The sequence below is a fragment of the Desmodus rotundus genome, chromosome X, assembly GCF_022682495.2.
Source record: "Desmodus rotundus isolate HL8 chromosome X, HLdesRot8A.1, whole genome shotgun sequence".
Taxonomy (NCBI): Eukaryota; Metazoa; Chordata; class Mammalia; order Chiroptera; family Phyllostomidae; genus Desmodus; species Desmodus rotundus.
This window is the reverse complement of record NC_071400.1, coordinates 43,646,221-43,662,434: the sequence shown is the minus strand read 5'-3', so window position 1 is coordinate 43,662,434 and position 16,214 is coordinate 43,646,221. Positions and strand designations below refer to the sequence as shown.

Below are 16,214 nucleotides of genomic sequence, written 5' to 3'. Positions count from 1 at the left end.
AAATCACCTTTGAAAAGGAAGAGATTTCAGACCATTGGTGAGAATGAGGGAAATATGACTGGGCAGCTGATGGCAATTGGGAGAACTGTGTGAGGTCCCAAGGTGCCTACTTTTAAAGGGACTGAGGCTTCATTGTCTTCTGTACAATGCTTCGTGTATCTCCAATTAATATCTCTATCTTTCCAGTATCCTGGCTGGATACCTTCTGGACAGACCTTGTATTCTCGCATTATTTTACCTACGAGGAACCTGAGGCCTGGACAGGTAATACCATTTCTTCTCAAGTATTTCTTGGTTATTTAATGGTAGACTTGATATTTAAACTTGTTTCTGAATTCTATACTATTGCTATTTCCATAACCTTCTTACTGGAGGAGATGGATGTGCGTGCAAGTCAAAAACTTCTGATCCCAAAGTATTAAAGATAACTTTGAGAGGTTAACTGGCTGACCAGCTGGCAGTTATTTTTCTTTCTAAAATATGTAATCAGAGAATTTAAAGTTCCTAATAAGAAAACCATTTAAGAGTGGGTTTTCCACATACATGTACATTTCCTCAAAACCAATAAACCAAGATCAGATATGTTTGAAAAGTATTAGTGTGTTTGCCATTCTCAATTAACAAGAAGTTGAACTTTTGAGAAACACATAAGAACTGTATATCCATTAGGCCAAGCGGCTAATTTAAATCTCCCACACATCCCAGTAGGATGATGCTATAGCATTTACTGGCTCAGGGACAGTTTATCCCAGAGTGGACAGAAAATCTTGGTTTCTCTCAAGAAAAGGCAGTTCAGGAATGACAAATTTTCTTTGTTAATTTCACCCAATTCTACAATCAAAATATTTCTCCCTATGGAGAGAATACTAGAGAGGTTTGGGAGAAGATCTTTAAAGGTGTTTATTGACAAAAATGTTTGTTAAAACCAGAATTGTTCAAACAATTAGATTTTTCATACCTTATTTTTTGCAGCTTCTTAATCTACCAAAGCATTTAGTAATCAGTACTACCTGCTTCGTTTGGATATGATTTGTTTTTTGAGATACATTATATATAAAATAGGAACCTACTACTTACTTGATGAATCATGAAGTTATTTATCTACCTTTCTAATATAACTAGAAAGGTTTTCCGAATGTGCCTGTGTTAACAGGAAAGGCTATTTTAATGTGCTTGAGAGCATATTTATTAAGACACAAATGGTTGAAAACATTTGAATACCAGATAGTTGACTGTACGGGAGAAAAGTAAGAAAAATATATACAGATAAGAAGAATGATTCTGATTTTGGCCCACAGAATTCTTCAATAGGTCACCAACATCTAAATCAACAATGACCACTGAAAAAGATTTTTCTTTGCCTGACCTTATTCTACAAGCAGTAAATTATTGGAGTCGTAGAGACTCCTTTGTAAGGTACTTAAAAAGATTCAGGTAGACTGCATCTTCATAGCCCTTCATGTATTTAAGTACTGTTCCAGATATCTGAAGACTTCTAAGCTGGATAACCCATTGGTTTTATGTTCATTATTGTTATTGTAATAAAAAAGGATAGTTCTTAATGGCTCATATACAATTGCAATGTTTCTTAGAATCATAATGGAGGGAAAGCCAGTCAAAACATTTTAGTGGTGGCCTTCTAAAGATAATAAAACACAAAAGGAATAGTTTAAAGTTAAAAACTTAAGGGAAGGTGTAATCTGTCTATTCAGATTCTCTGATCTCCCTGATTTAGTTTCGGAAGATTGTATGTTTCTAGGTATTTACTGCTTTTGTCCAGGTTGTCCAGTTTGTTAGTGTATAGCTGCTTTTTAAAAATATATTTTATTGATTATGCTATTACAGTTGTCCCATTTTCCCCCCTTTATTCCCCTCCGCCTTGCACAACCCCTGCCACCTGCATTCTTACCCTTTAGTTCATGTCCATGGGTCATACGTATAAGTTCTTTGCCTTCTACATTTACTATACCATTCTTAACTTCCCTCTGTCTATTTTCTACCTACCATTTATGCTACTTATTCTCTGTACCTTTTCTCCCTCTCTCCACCTCCCACTGCGCTGCCGATAAACTTTCATGTGATCTCCATTTCTGTGATTCTGCTACTGTTGTACTTGTTTGCTTAGTTTGTTTTCGTTTTTGTTTATGTTTGGTTGTCAATAACTTCGAGCTTGCTGTCATTTTACTGTTCATATTTTTATCTTCTTTTTCTTAAATAAGTCCCATTAACATTTCCTATACTAAGGGCTTGGTGATGATGAACTCCTTTAACTTCAACTTAGCTGGGAAGCACCTTATCTGCCCTTCCATTCTAAATGATAGTTTTGCTGAATAGAGTAATCTTGGATGTAGGCCCTTGCCTTTGATGACTTGGAATACTTCTTTCCAGACCCTTCTTGCCTGTAAGGTTTCTTTGGAGAAATCAGCTGATAGTCTTATAGGCACTCCACTGTAGGTAACTGACTCCTTTTCTCTTGCTCCTTTAAAGATTCTCTCCTTATCTTTAATCTTGGGTAATGTAATTATGATGTACCTTGCTGTGTTCCTCCTCCGGTCCAACTTCTTTGGGACTCTCTGAGCTTCCTGGAATTCTATTTCATTTGCCTGATTGGGTACATTTTCCTTCATTATTTGTTCAAGTAAGTTTTCAATTTCTTGCTCTATCTCTTCTCCTTCTGGCACCCCTATGATTAAGATGTTGGAACATTTAAAGATGTCCTGGAGGTTCCTAAGCCTCTCCTCATTTTTCCGAATTCTTGTTCCTTCATTCTGTTCTGGTTGAATATATCTTTCTTCCTTCGGGTCCACACCGTTGTTTTGAGTCCCGGTTTCCTTCTCATCACTATTGGTTCCCTGTATATTTTCCTTTGTTTCTCTTAGCATAACCTTCATTTTTTCCTCTAATTTACTGCCATATTCAACCAATTCTGTGAGATTCCTGATTACCAGTGTTTTGAACTGTGCATCTGATAGGTTGGCTATCTCTTTGTAGCTGAGTTGTGTTTTTTCTGGAGCTTTGATCTGTTCTTTCATTTGGGCCTTTTTTTTTTCTCCGCATGCCTGTTATGTAGTAAGGGGCGGAGCCTTAGGTGTTCACCAGGGTGGGGCAATCCATGTTGCTGTTTTGTGATGCTGTATGTGGGGGAGGGATCCGAGAGGGAACAATGCCACTTGCTCCACTCTCTGCCTGTTTTCAGTCACTTCCCCAGCTATCCACAAGCAAATTGGATCCTTCTGGTGCTGATTCCCAGGTGAATGGGTTTGTGTACATTCTAAGACTCTGTGAGTCTCTCCAATGAACTCTCTTGTGAGGCAGGGAGTTTCTCCCGCTTCCACCTCACCCCCCACGGGTGTTTTCAGTCAGAGGCTTTGAGGCTTTATCTCCCTGTGCTGGAACCCTGGGTTGCGCAGCCTGGTCTTTCTTGCTCCCCAGTTGTTCCTCCCAGTTTATCTGCACATGAATGTGGGACTGCCTGGACCACCAGCTGCTGCCTCACTGTGTCCGCCAGCCACTGCCTTGCTGGCCCCAGTCCTCTAGTTGCCCCCTTGCTGTGAGCGCTCTCCATCTGACTGCCAGTCTCCGCCCCTCCTACTGGTCTGGATGAATATTTCTTCTTTAACTCCTTGGTTGTTGGACTTCTATACAGTTCTATTTTCTGTCAGTTCTGGTTGTTTTTTGTTTTTAAATTTGTTGTTGTCTTTCTTTTTTGTTGTGTGAGGAGGCACAGTGTGTCTACCTACATCTCCATCTGTTGGTGTGTCGTTGTTGATAATATTTTTGTAAAAATCCTTTGTATTTATTTGGCATCAAATGTCATTTCTGCTCTTTCATTTATGATTTTATTTATCTGGGCCTTTTCTCTTCTCTTCTTGATGAGTCTGATTAAAGGTTTGTCAATCTTGTTTATCTTTTCAAGGAACCAGCTCTTGGATTCATTGATTGTGTGTATTATTTCTTTAGACTCTATTTTGTTTATTTGTGCTCTGGGCTTTGTTTATTGTTCTTTTACATGTTCCTTTAAATGTAAATTTACATTATTTATTAGACTTTTTCCTTCTTTTTTCTGAGAGGCCTTTAATGCTATGAATTTCCCTGTTAGGACTGCTTTCCCAGTGCCCCACAGATTTTGGATTGTTGTGTCCTCATTTGCATTCGTTTCAAAGTATCTTTTGATTTCTTCCTTGATCTTGTTGTTGACCCATTTATTCATTGTTCAATAACATGTTACTTAGATTTCATGACTTTGCGTGTTTTTCAGTGTTCTTCTTATTATTAATTTCTAGTTTCATAACATTGTGGTCGGAGAAGATGCTTGATATAATTTGAATCTTCTTAAATTTGTTGAGACTTGTTTTATGTCCGAACATATGTCTATCCTAGATAACATTCCATGTGAACTTGAAAAGTATGTATATTTTGCTGCTTTGCAGTGAAATGCTTTGAAGAAATCAGTTAAATCTATTTGATCTAGTGTATCATTTAAGGCTGCTGTCTCCTTGTTGATTTTCTATCTGGAAGATCTATCCACTGAAGTCAATGGGGTGTTAAAGTCCTCAACTATGCCTATATTTTTGTTGATCTCTCCCTTTATGTCAAAAAAGATTTGCTTCACACATTTAGGTGCTCCTATGTTGAATGTGTAAATGTTTAGTATGGTTATATCCTTGTTTCATTGTTTATTTTATTTTTAAAAATCCCAACAAACAAAGCCCTGGACTGGATGGCTTTACATGTGAATATTACCAAACTTTATGAGAAGAACTAACACCTCTCCTTCTCAAATTACTTCAAAACTTCAAGAGAAGGGAACGCTCCCACACTCTGGCCTTTTATGAGGCCAGCATTATCCTAATTACAAAACCACATAAAGATGATACAATGAAATAAAATTATATATTGGGAACCGCCCTGCCTGGTTTCAGAAGCTGTAATCTCCTATGGTTAAGACTGAGTCAGAGTTGGGACCATAAGCCACTAAGGAGACAAAGCTTATCTCCCTGGCAGGTGTGCCACCCCTGCCCACTTCACCCTGCTTGGCCCTGAGCTTGACCAGTTAGCCAATGACAGGTAAGAATCCTCAAGGCAGGATCAACCTAAGACATGCATGGTCATGAAAAAAGCCCACAGGGAAGGACTTGGGGGGCTATAGAAAAAGGGGGTGATGGACCCTCACCCCTCGGCTTTGAAATAGCCTGAGTCCTCATTCTGTCTGCAAGAAGTCTCCTAATCTCTTGGCTGCCTTACTTCCCTTGCCTGACTTAAGCCTGAAGCAATAACAGAGGGCAGTGCAGTCCTGTGCTGGGAGGGGTGGTTTCCCTGGGGAATCAGGTCAAAGAAAAAATGCATACAATCCTGTGAAACCTACGTAATTTATATCCTCAGCTTAAATGATAAGGGTCCAGACCTGAGAGAGTTTGGTGCCCAAGGTTTTATAGCCCTTTAACTAATTGGCCGTAACTCAGAATGAGCCCTCAAAGTTCTCTGTAAGTTATATATTGTTTAACCCTTACTGCCTGACAATGATTGATTAGCCTTATCTGTATTCCTATGCCAATGAACTTAATAAGCCCATAAAGGAAAAGGCTCTGGGCGCTTCTCCTTTGAGAGATCAGCCACCTTTCTTCCCCAAGCAGATCATGTATTGGTAGACTTATTCTTCATCCGTGGCGGACGTGGGGCTCAGACATAAAGCTCGGCAACATCTGGTGCCCGGAATAGGAACCTAATGACTCGGGACCTCCTAGGACCAAAGGCTTCTAGTCATGTGGATGGCACGCCAGGACAGAAATTAGCGCTTTCATCCCCCCAGGGACAGGGGGACCTCTCAGTACGGCCCCCAGGAGTGTTATAGATAAGAGGAAAGGTTTCTGTCGTGCCGCCCCTTGAGCGGTTTTCTTCTCATTTCTCTCCCCTGAACCCTCTTCCATGAATAGGAGTCTTGCTTTCTCTCTCCCAAGCATTTGCTGCAATCTGCAGGCACGGGTGGAGTATTTAAAAGCCGCTAGGGCGCTCACCGCTAGAAGACTCCCGTGAGAGGATAAGCTGGATGTGGACCAGGACAGGACGCTAGGTCTCCCGCCAGCCGGAAACAAATGTCCAGGCAATGAGAGGCACACTGTAAAAGCATTCACAGTCCCATCTCCTGCAGCATGATCCCCGTCTAGGTTTAGGCTTGGGGAGGAGAAAGCAAAGACTTTCCCTTTTATTAGCTTTTGTAGCGAGGTATTTATGAGTGTTTCAGCTTCTTGCTGAGCACTGAAAAAAAGAGGCACTTCCTCCCTTCGGCTCGAGATTTCAGGTGCCCCTACGTGAGTGGGGGCCTCATAGAGGTGTCTGGGGTCGAATCCCTAAGACATGCAGGGGCCTCATAGGAAATTCCGTGTCATGTAATTTAACTTTTGGCTCGTCCGGGGAAGCGCGGTATAAGGGTTGGTTACCCAGTGCTTCCGAGCCCTCACAGCTGGTTTAGATGGCTGGAAAGAGAAACCGAGACTCATAAGCGGGGTTAGGGTACCCGAAATATCTGGTAACCCGCCCTGACTGTGTTCCACCAACAGAACATTTTGACCCACTACACTCTCCTCCCTAGCAAGAAACAGGATCTGGGGGTGCAGATGGAGAAAAAGTGAAGCTGGAACTGGTTTTGCAATCACTGCGCTTGCGGCAGGGGGGGTTTCAGAAAAGATTCTTTTATTTCTTTAAAAGTTTCTAAAAATCCTCAACGGTGGGGAACGGGCTCTCTAAGGAATAAGAGCAATGTTTTAAGCTAATTCAGCAGCTTTTTTAAGGCTGCTGAATGTCTCCCTAGTAAGGGATCTTTAGACTTGGTTACTTAGGAACAAGTTGGGCAAGAGTTAAAATAACACCAGGTGGTGAGATAAGTTTCTAAGGCTTCCCTCTTGGCTGCGGCAATTAAGGGAGATCCCAGATGTTACAATTGTGGAAAGCCTAGTCACCTGTGCAAGGGCTGTTTGGTCACCTTAAAACGGGGAAAATGTAGGACAGAAATTGAAGTGGCACCAGGAAAGCAGAACCCCTATCAGGCATCAGAATCTTCTTACTTGGGGAATGGTCAGGATTGCTCTGATTCCCATTCATATTTCTAACTCAGATAGCAAGGCTAAAGAGGCAGGGAAAACTCCCTGTCACAGAGGGCGGAAGAGGCCACTTCAATAGCCTCCGATCAGGAAGACTTAAGTCTGCTCCTTAAAAACAAGGAGATATCCTCCCCGCCTCCAATTCCTCCCTCTGCTCCTAATTGAGAGGACAACTTTAAAGATCAAGATCCCCTTATTGATTTTTCTACCCCAACAGTAGCAGCCATACAACCCCCTTTGCCGGTAGCCACTGCCATGTATCAGTATCTTAAAAATGCAGGCAGAGAGGGGGACTGGCAGTCCTTGGCTGCCTTCCCTGTAGTTGCTTGGCAGAGCAGACAAAATCTGGTGCATGAACCTCTACCTTATGAAATGTTCAAAGACTTAAAGAAATATTAAGAATCCTCCTTGTTTATGCCGGAGCCGTGACCTTTCATTGTAAAAATGAAATATATGTGTGCTGTCTCCCGTGGAGAACTAGCCCTTCTCTGCGGAAAATACAGTTTTTTAACTCAGTACCTGTAAACACTGATCATTTCCTTGGGGAAAAACTGGCTATTCTCCTGGAGGGAACGGTTAGTTAATCAAGTCACAAAAGGCCCTTGGTGCGAAACCACTCTTTTAAACAAAGCACCTCCATCCCCAGCTTTCCCACAGGGTCTAGTAGTTAGGATTCCTAGTTTTCACCCAGGTGGCCCAGCTAGCTTAGTTGATAGAGCATAGCACCCTTAATCCCAGTGGCGTGGGTTTGAGCCCCACATTAGACTTTCATACACACACACACAAATGGCACTTTTAAAACTGAGGCTATTTTTTCAGCCGCCACTTAGAGCCTCCTCATACCTTACAAGGTACCAAACACTCAGGAAGTAGCTAGAGGGGAGCACAGCTTTGGCAGTACTGATAACCAATCAATATTTTGGACCGCCTCCGTTAATCTAAAAAAGCCCATATTGAAGATAAAGGTGAAAGAGAATTCCACGGCCTTTTAGACACAGGAGCTGATGTATCTGTTATTTCTAGCCAGTACTGGCCCCCAGAGTGGCCGTTAACTGAGATAGACATTTCTATAACTGGAATAGGGGGCATTTCTCAGCCCCGCAAAAGTATGTGGGCTCTTAAATGCTTTGGTCTGGACGGTCAGGTCAGACGAATTCAACCTTATGTTCTCCCCGCCCCAGTTATTATCTGGGGCAGGGACCTCCTCACTCAGTGGGGAGTACAAATCACCCTGCCACCTTTTCCTTAGCGGCCACTGTTCAGGCTTCTCCTTTGTCCCTCACTTGGCTGTCTGATACACCTGTGTGGGTTAACCAGTGGCCGCTGAAAAAGGAGAGGCTAGAAAAACTTCAGGAGCTTGTACAACAATTAGAGGCAGGGCACATAGAACCATCCAGTAGCCCATGGAATACTCCTGTTTTCGTAGTTCCCAAGTAAACAGGGATATAGAGACTTATACATAACCTTAGGAAAATTAATGAAATTTTACAACCCATGGGAGCCCTTCAGCCAGGGGTTCCAAATCCAGCGTGTATACCAAAAGACGGGCCTCTTATTGTCATTGACTTAAAGGATTGCTTCTTTACCATTCCTCTAGCAGAAAGGGACCGTAAGAGATTTGCCTTCTCAGTAACCAGTACCTTTCTTCCAGGCAGCTCACTAGGGTAAACAGACAATTACCTGTCAGTCTTTTTTGCTTCCCCACACTGGGGACGCCTACTGGTCTAATGGGACAGTTGTCACCTAATTTAGAAATGATTGGTTATTTCTATCCCATCAACCCCAGCGCACTATTACCACCTATATTACTAACGCTATGTCAGCTTATTATCAAAGGCTGTGATAGAGTAATTCAGCTTTTTGTCCATGACCCAGCTGTCATACATATTCCACTCACTCAACTGTATCTACAACAACTTTATAGTCAATCTTTAGAGTTTCAGTGTGCAGTCGCTGATTTTGTGGGGGATCTTAATATTCATTTACCTTTTGATAAACTTCTTCAAAACCTCCCCACTCTTAATATCCGCATGGGGGAAAAATTCAGCACCACTCCTATTCCCAAAGCTAAAACCATCTTTACTGATGGTTCAGGAAAAACAGGGAAAGCTGCTATCACCTGGAAAGAAGGGAACAAGTGGAAACATTTTCTTTCTGGAGGGCACTCTTCCGCCCAACGGGCGGAAATTTCAGGGCTCTTCTGGCTCTTCAGCATTGGTCCAAAGAGCCTCTTAACTTAGTTTGTGACTCTGGTTATACTTTATATACACTCCTTTGTATAGATCAGGCTCTATTAAGAGGGTCCATTGAGCCTCAGTTACTAAGTCTATTTCTAACCCTGCAAAGTCTTTTAGATAAAAGGAAGTACCCCTTATTTGCTACTCATATCTGATCTCATTCAGGCTTGCCTAGACCTATAGCAGAGGGTAATTCTCGGGCTGATGCCCTTGTCAGCCTAACAGATAGTTTTCAATCTGTGTTAATGTCTCATCAATTTTTTCACCAAAATAGTCAGGCCCTATGTAAAGAATTTAATATTCCATGGGCCCAAGCAAAACAGAGTATCAGAAAATATCCAGATTGTCAAGCACTTGCAAAAGCACCCCCTACTCTTGGGATTAACCCTAGAGGATTGCAACCTCGAATGATTTGGCGAACAGATATTACTCACTATCCCCCTCTTTATTCACAATATACTTCTTAAGGCAAACATTTGGTAATATAATCATACTTAAGTTTTAAAAGACTTGTTATACTTATTTTAGAATGTTATACAGATTATGTATGCTATAGAAAGTTCAAATAAGTTAGAGATAGTCTGTAAAGAAGGAATTAAGAAAGTAAAGGAAAGTGTAGGATTATAAAGGAAGAGGATAAGAAGGATAAAGGAAAAAGATAGATACCACATTCTCATGTGGCATGGAAAGAAAGTACATTAAAGTGAATAGCTGAAGAGGGGAAGTAGAAGTAGAAAGGAAATAAGAGGAATAATAAGCATCTAAGTCTTTAAAACACTGCAAATTTTAGACCTAGAAACTACCTTGTCCTGAGAACAACAGGGTAATTAACTCACTGCTCAAACTCATTGCAGCTAGCAGAAACAGCAGAGGGCCTGTCTTTCCAAGCAGACCCTTACTCAGGTGCTCCACATGCCACTCCCCTCACCAGGGAGTCAGCAAAGCATATTAGAGCTCATTGGCTCGAGGCCTTCAGCCACCTAGGCTGTCCACAAGAAATAAGACTGATAACGGCCCAGGATATATTGCACAAGCCACTCAGGCTTTCTTAGAGAAATAGGGAATTCGGCATAAAACAGATATCCCCTATAACCCTATGGGCCAAGCAATTCTTGAAAGAGCTCACCAAACTTTTAAGACATTATTAAACAAACAAAAAAAGGGGAGTCAGGAAATATCCCCTCAGAATTTAACCATGCTAGCCATATAGACGTACAATTTTTTTGAATTGTGATGATAATCTGAAGTCACTCATAGACAAACACTTTATACAAAACAGGCCTGCAGACCCACACCTTTTGGTCTTATACAAAGACCCATTAGGGGAAGGAAGATAGAAAGGCCCAGTTAAACTATTAACTTGGGAAAGAGGGTATGCTTGTGTTTACTCTCCAGAAGGACCTTTGAAGCTGGCAGTAAAAAAGAGGGTGAAACCATACCATAACAGACCCGCCCCAACAACAGATGTGGCCATTCGTCAGGATTCTACAGCTGGGACAGATGGAACAGATGTCCCCGAGGACCAAGGTGGAAGAACGTTGCCACCAGAAGACACAGACTCAGAGGAGCAACTCCGCAGATCAACCTCAGGGAGTAATTTGGGGTGACCTAAAGACTCTTAATACAAGGGCAAAACAGTATGCCCAGCAATTAAGAGTCAAGGATACTCCAAAGAACAGGTTCTTAGCTTATTTGTCAGTTGATTCTTCCAACCTCACCAAGGTGGCCCTAATCTTGGGCCTGCTCACTTGCCTCGGAGGGCTAGGCCTAGCCTCTGAAACTAATCATATATATTGGAGCCATGTTATAGACCCGCATATATTTAAGCTCCATACTTGGTGGACTCCTGAGCCTCCTTTCTCTAGTAACGATACTGAGTGGACCGGAGGCACCTGGCTCCCTCCAGATGGACTGCTAGAGGAAAAACATCATTGGCTGTTCACTCCAGAAGGCAATGTATATGTCTCTAACCATTTGCCTGCTTGCTTTTCTGTGTTAACCAATACCCTCTGTTTACCTATTATGTCTAAGTGGTATGCTTATGCAATAACTAATTATACTGTTCAACAGTCTTTGCCTACAGTAAATCTTTCCTCAGTTGGACCAATAGGATTTAAAGGAGAAAAGCCAGGGAATAGTACCAAACCACCCAATTTTCCTTTATGTCAAATAGATGGTGGATCAGCCAAACTAGTCACTTGGAAGTTGTGTCGTGATCAAGCACCATCATTAATCAATATCACTAACACCCCTTTAGTAGCAGAAAACTGGGGTACTAAATGGAAGGTGTATGCAATAACAGGCTCGACAATAGAGAACCCAACGCCCTTCCAAATATATAATAAACTTAGTTGGCATAGTGGAGGAGCAGGAGCCCCTATTCTCAGAATTAAAAATCTCAATCATACCAGCCCATGGCATACTTCTACTTGGAAGATGGGGCTCCCCTTTATTGACCGTCAGACAGGACAATTTCAGCTCATCCAAAGGGGAGATGATGCCTTTGGTTACTTTAACATTTGGAATATTAATCGTACTTGGGTTACTGTATGTACTTCTCATCCTTATCTGTTTGTAGCCGTCCCTGGTATACCTCAACTTATGTATAACGAGACTGCTACTGTATATACCTTTATTGCTACCCCCAACACTACATATACTAGCTGCTTAACCCCTGCGAATGTCACTCGATTAAATTTTACCACCATATTTGTCATTCGCCAACAGGCTCAGGCCTAGGTTCCTGTTAATCTTACTCGGGAGTGGGCCGATCCAGGAGGAGTAAGTGCTCTCAATAAGGCCCTTGCCCATGTCAGGACCCGCCGGTTTATAGGCATGCTTATTGCCTCCATAGTTTCTGCTATTGTAATAATTGGAGCTGCGACTACTGCATCTGTAGCCCTTACTGAATCCATTCAAACCCCTCATGTAGTTGATGTTCTTCTCACTAATATTACTCAGCAAATGATGAACAATGCCAGATTGATCAGGAAATTCTTACTCGGCTCTCTGCCCCAGAATCTGCTATTGTCTAGCTTGGAGAGCGGCAAGATGCTCTTGCACTAAGGCAACAACTTACTTGTGATCCTGGTTTTTCTAAACTCTGTGTTACTCCATGAAGGTGGAATTCCAGTCAGCATTCCTGGGCAGATATTTGTCATCACCTGCAGGGCGTGTTCTCTACCAAATTCAAAGGACAAATTGATCAGCTCTAGCTTGAGCTCCACCAGCAACTCGGTGACATCAAAAGCTTAACTGAACAGGAAGTGTTCCAGACCCTCCACAATAATCTACAATGGCTGAACCCTAAGAACTGGTCTGATGGACTGAATTTAAAAGTTTGGGTCATGGCAGCCCTTGTGTGCCTCCTTGTCTTAATCCTTATTTGTGCCTTACGATTTATTCAGAGGTTATTTTCTCAAGATCGCGTTCGGAAACAGCAAATGGTAGGTTTCACAGGCTTGACAACTACAACTGATTTCACAAACAAAAAAGGGGGAGATATTGGGAACTGCCCTGCCTGGTTTCAGACGCTGTAATCCCCCATGATTAAGGCTGAGTCAGAATTGGGACCATAAGCCACTAAGGAAACAAAGCTTATCTCCCTGATAAGTGTGCCATCTCTGCCCACTTCACCCTGCTTGGCCCTGAGCTTGACCAGTTAGCCAATGACAGGTAAGATTTTTCAAGGGAGGATCAACCTAAGACAGGCTTGGGTCACCAGGAATAAGCTCACAGGGAAGGACTTGGGGGGCTATAGAAAAAGGGGGTGATGGACCCTCGCCCCTCGGCTTTGACATAGCCTGAGTCCTCATTCTGTCTGCAATAAGTCTCCTAATCTCTTGGCTGCCTTACTTCCCTTGCCTGACAAGCCTGAAGCAATAACAGAGGGCAGTGCAGTCCTGTGCTGGGAGGGGTGGATTCCGTGGGGAATCAGGCCTAACAAAAATACATACATTCCTGTGAAACCTACTTAATTTATATCCTCAGCTTACAAGATAAGGGTCCAGACCTGAGATGAGTCTGGCCCCCAAGGTTTTATAGCCTTTTAACTAATTGGCCCTAACTCAGAATAAATCCTCAAAGTTCTCTGTAAGTTATATATTGTTTAACCCTTACTGCCTGACAATGATTGATGAGCTTTATTTGTATTCCTGTGCAAATGAACCTAATAAAAGCCAATAGAGGAAAAGGCTCTGGGCGCTTCTCCTTTGAGAGATCAGCCACCTTTCCTCCCCAAGCAGATCATGTCTTGGTAGACTTATTCTTCATCCATGGCAGATGCGTTGCTCAGACTTAAACCTCCGCGACAATTATAGACCAATATCCCTAATGAACATAGACGCTAAAATCCTCAACAAAATATTATCAAACTTAATACAGCAATGCATCAAAAAAGATCATACAGCATGAACAAGTGGGATTTAATCTGGGAAAGCAAGGTTGGTACATCATTTGCAAATCAATAAATGTGATTCACCAGGTATACAAAACAAAGGAGAAATACATGACCATATAAATAGATGCAGAAAAATCATTTGATAATATCCAGTACCGATTTACGAGAAAAACTCTCAGCAAAGTGGGACTAGAAGGATCACACTTAAACATAATAAAGGTCATATATGACAAATCCACTGACAGCAATATACTCAATGGACACAAGCTACAAATGTTCCCCTTAAGTTTGGAAATAAGACAAGGATGTCTGCTTTCACCTTTCTTATTCAACATAGTACTGGAAGTCTTAGCTACAGCAATCAGACAAAAAGAAGAAATAAAGGCATCCAAATTGAAAAGGAAGTAGTAAAACAATCTTTATTCACAGGGGACATGATAGTGTGCATAGAGAACCCCAAAGATTACATAAAGAAACTATTAGAACTAATAAATGAGTTCATTAAAGCAGCAGGATACAAAATTAATATACAGAAATCAGTCACATTTCTATATGCCAATAATGAACTAACAGAAAAGGAAATGGAGAAATTGATCCCATTCACAATTACTTCAGAAAGAATAAAGCACCTAGGAATAAACCAAACCAAGGATGTACAAGACCTAGACTCAGAAAATTATAAGACACTAAACATAGAAATTGGAAAAGATACAAATGAGTGGAAGCACATACTGTGTTCATGGATAGCAAAATTTCAATGCAATTCCTATCAACATTCCAAGTATGTATTTCACAGGACTAGAACAAATATTTCAAAAATGTATATGGAACCGAAAAAGACCCCGAACAGCAGCAGTGAGAAAAAAGAACAAAGTTGGAAGAATCACGCTACCTAATCAAACTATAAGTCCATAGTAATCAAAACAGCATGATACAATTAATGGAACAGAACAGAGAGGCTACAGATAAACCCACATCTTTGTAATCAATTAATATTCAACAGAGGAAGCAAACACATACCATGGGCTAAAGAGAGTTTATTCAATAAATGATGTTAGAAAACTTGGACAGATACGTGCACAAAAAATAAAACTAGACCGCCTTCTTACACTTCACACAAACACAGATTCAAAGTGAATCAAAGCCTTAAATATTAGACTTGAAAATATAAAAATACTAGAAGAAAACATAGACTATCTATAAAGGACACATGGACAAAACCAAAGGGGGGTAGGATCAGGGATGGAAGGTGGGGATGGCTGGGGTGGGGGGGAGTGTTGGGAGAAAATGCAGACAACTGTACTTGAACTAGAATAAAAAATGTTAAAAAAAAAAAAGAAAACATAGGCAGCAAAATCTTGGACATGGCTAGAAGAAATATTTTATCAGATATATCTCCCTAGGCAACAGAAACAAAAAAAAATAATAAACAAGAGATTACCATATTTTTCAGAGTATAAGATGCATTATTTTCCCCCAAATTTGGGAGGAAAATGGGGGGTGCATCTTATAGTCCACATGTAGCTTACATTTACATTGGTGAAATATTATGTTATTTATGTTATTAAATATTTTACCCCATTTTTTGCTTCAAATTTTTTCCCTATTTTCCTCCTCTAAAACCTAGGTGCATCTTATGGTCTGAAAAATACAGTACATAAAACTAAACAGATTTGCACAAGAAAGGAAAATATCAATAAAATATAAAAGGCAACCCACAGAATGGGAGAACATATTTTCCGATACATCTGATAAGGAGTTAATATCCAAAAGTTATACAGAACTTACAAAACTCAAAACCAAAAAAAGAAACAAACTCACAAACAACCCAATTAAAAAATGGGCAAAGACTTGTATAGACACTTCTCCAAAAAGGACATACAGATATCTAATAGACATATGAAAGGATGATCAATGTCACTAATCATCAGAGAAATGCAAATTCAAATCACAATGACATATTATCTCACACCAGTCAGAATAGATACTATCAACAAATTAACAAACAACTTTATTAGGTTTAAATGTGTTCCTTCTAGTCCCACTTTGTTGAAGTTTGCTTTGATTAGGATGGGAAGAAAGATGAACCCTCTTGCACTGTTGGTGGGGATGCAGATTGTTGCAGCCACTGTGGAAAGCAATATGGAGATACCTCAAAAAATTAAAAATGGATCTCCCTTGTGACCCAGCAATTCCACTTCTGGGAATATATCAAAAAGGCCCCGACACACTAATTCTAAAGAACATAAGCACCCGTTATGTTCTTCGCAGAGTTATTTACAGTCACCAAGACCTAGAAGCAGCCTAAGTGTCCATCAGTAGATGAGTAGATAAAACAACTGTGGGACATTTACACAATGGAGTACTACTCAGTGGTAAAAAAGATGTATATTTTACTCTTTGTGACAGTATGGATGAACCTGGAGAACATTATGCTAAGTGAAAGAAACCAGTCAGAGAAAGACAGATACCATATGATTT

General features: G+C 41.0%; 1 protein-coding gene across 1 annotated transcript in view; it reads right to left on the bottom strand.

The window, feature by feature from the left end:
• The window catches only part of NRK (Nik related kinase), a 315,957-nt gene that overhangs the window by 139,385 nt on the left and 160,358 nt on the right, over positions 1-16,214 (bottom strand).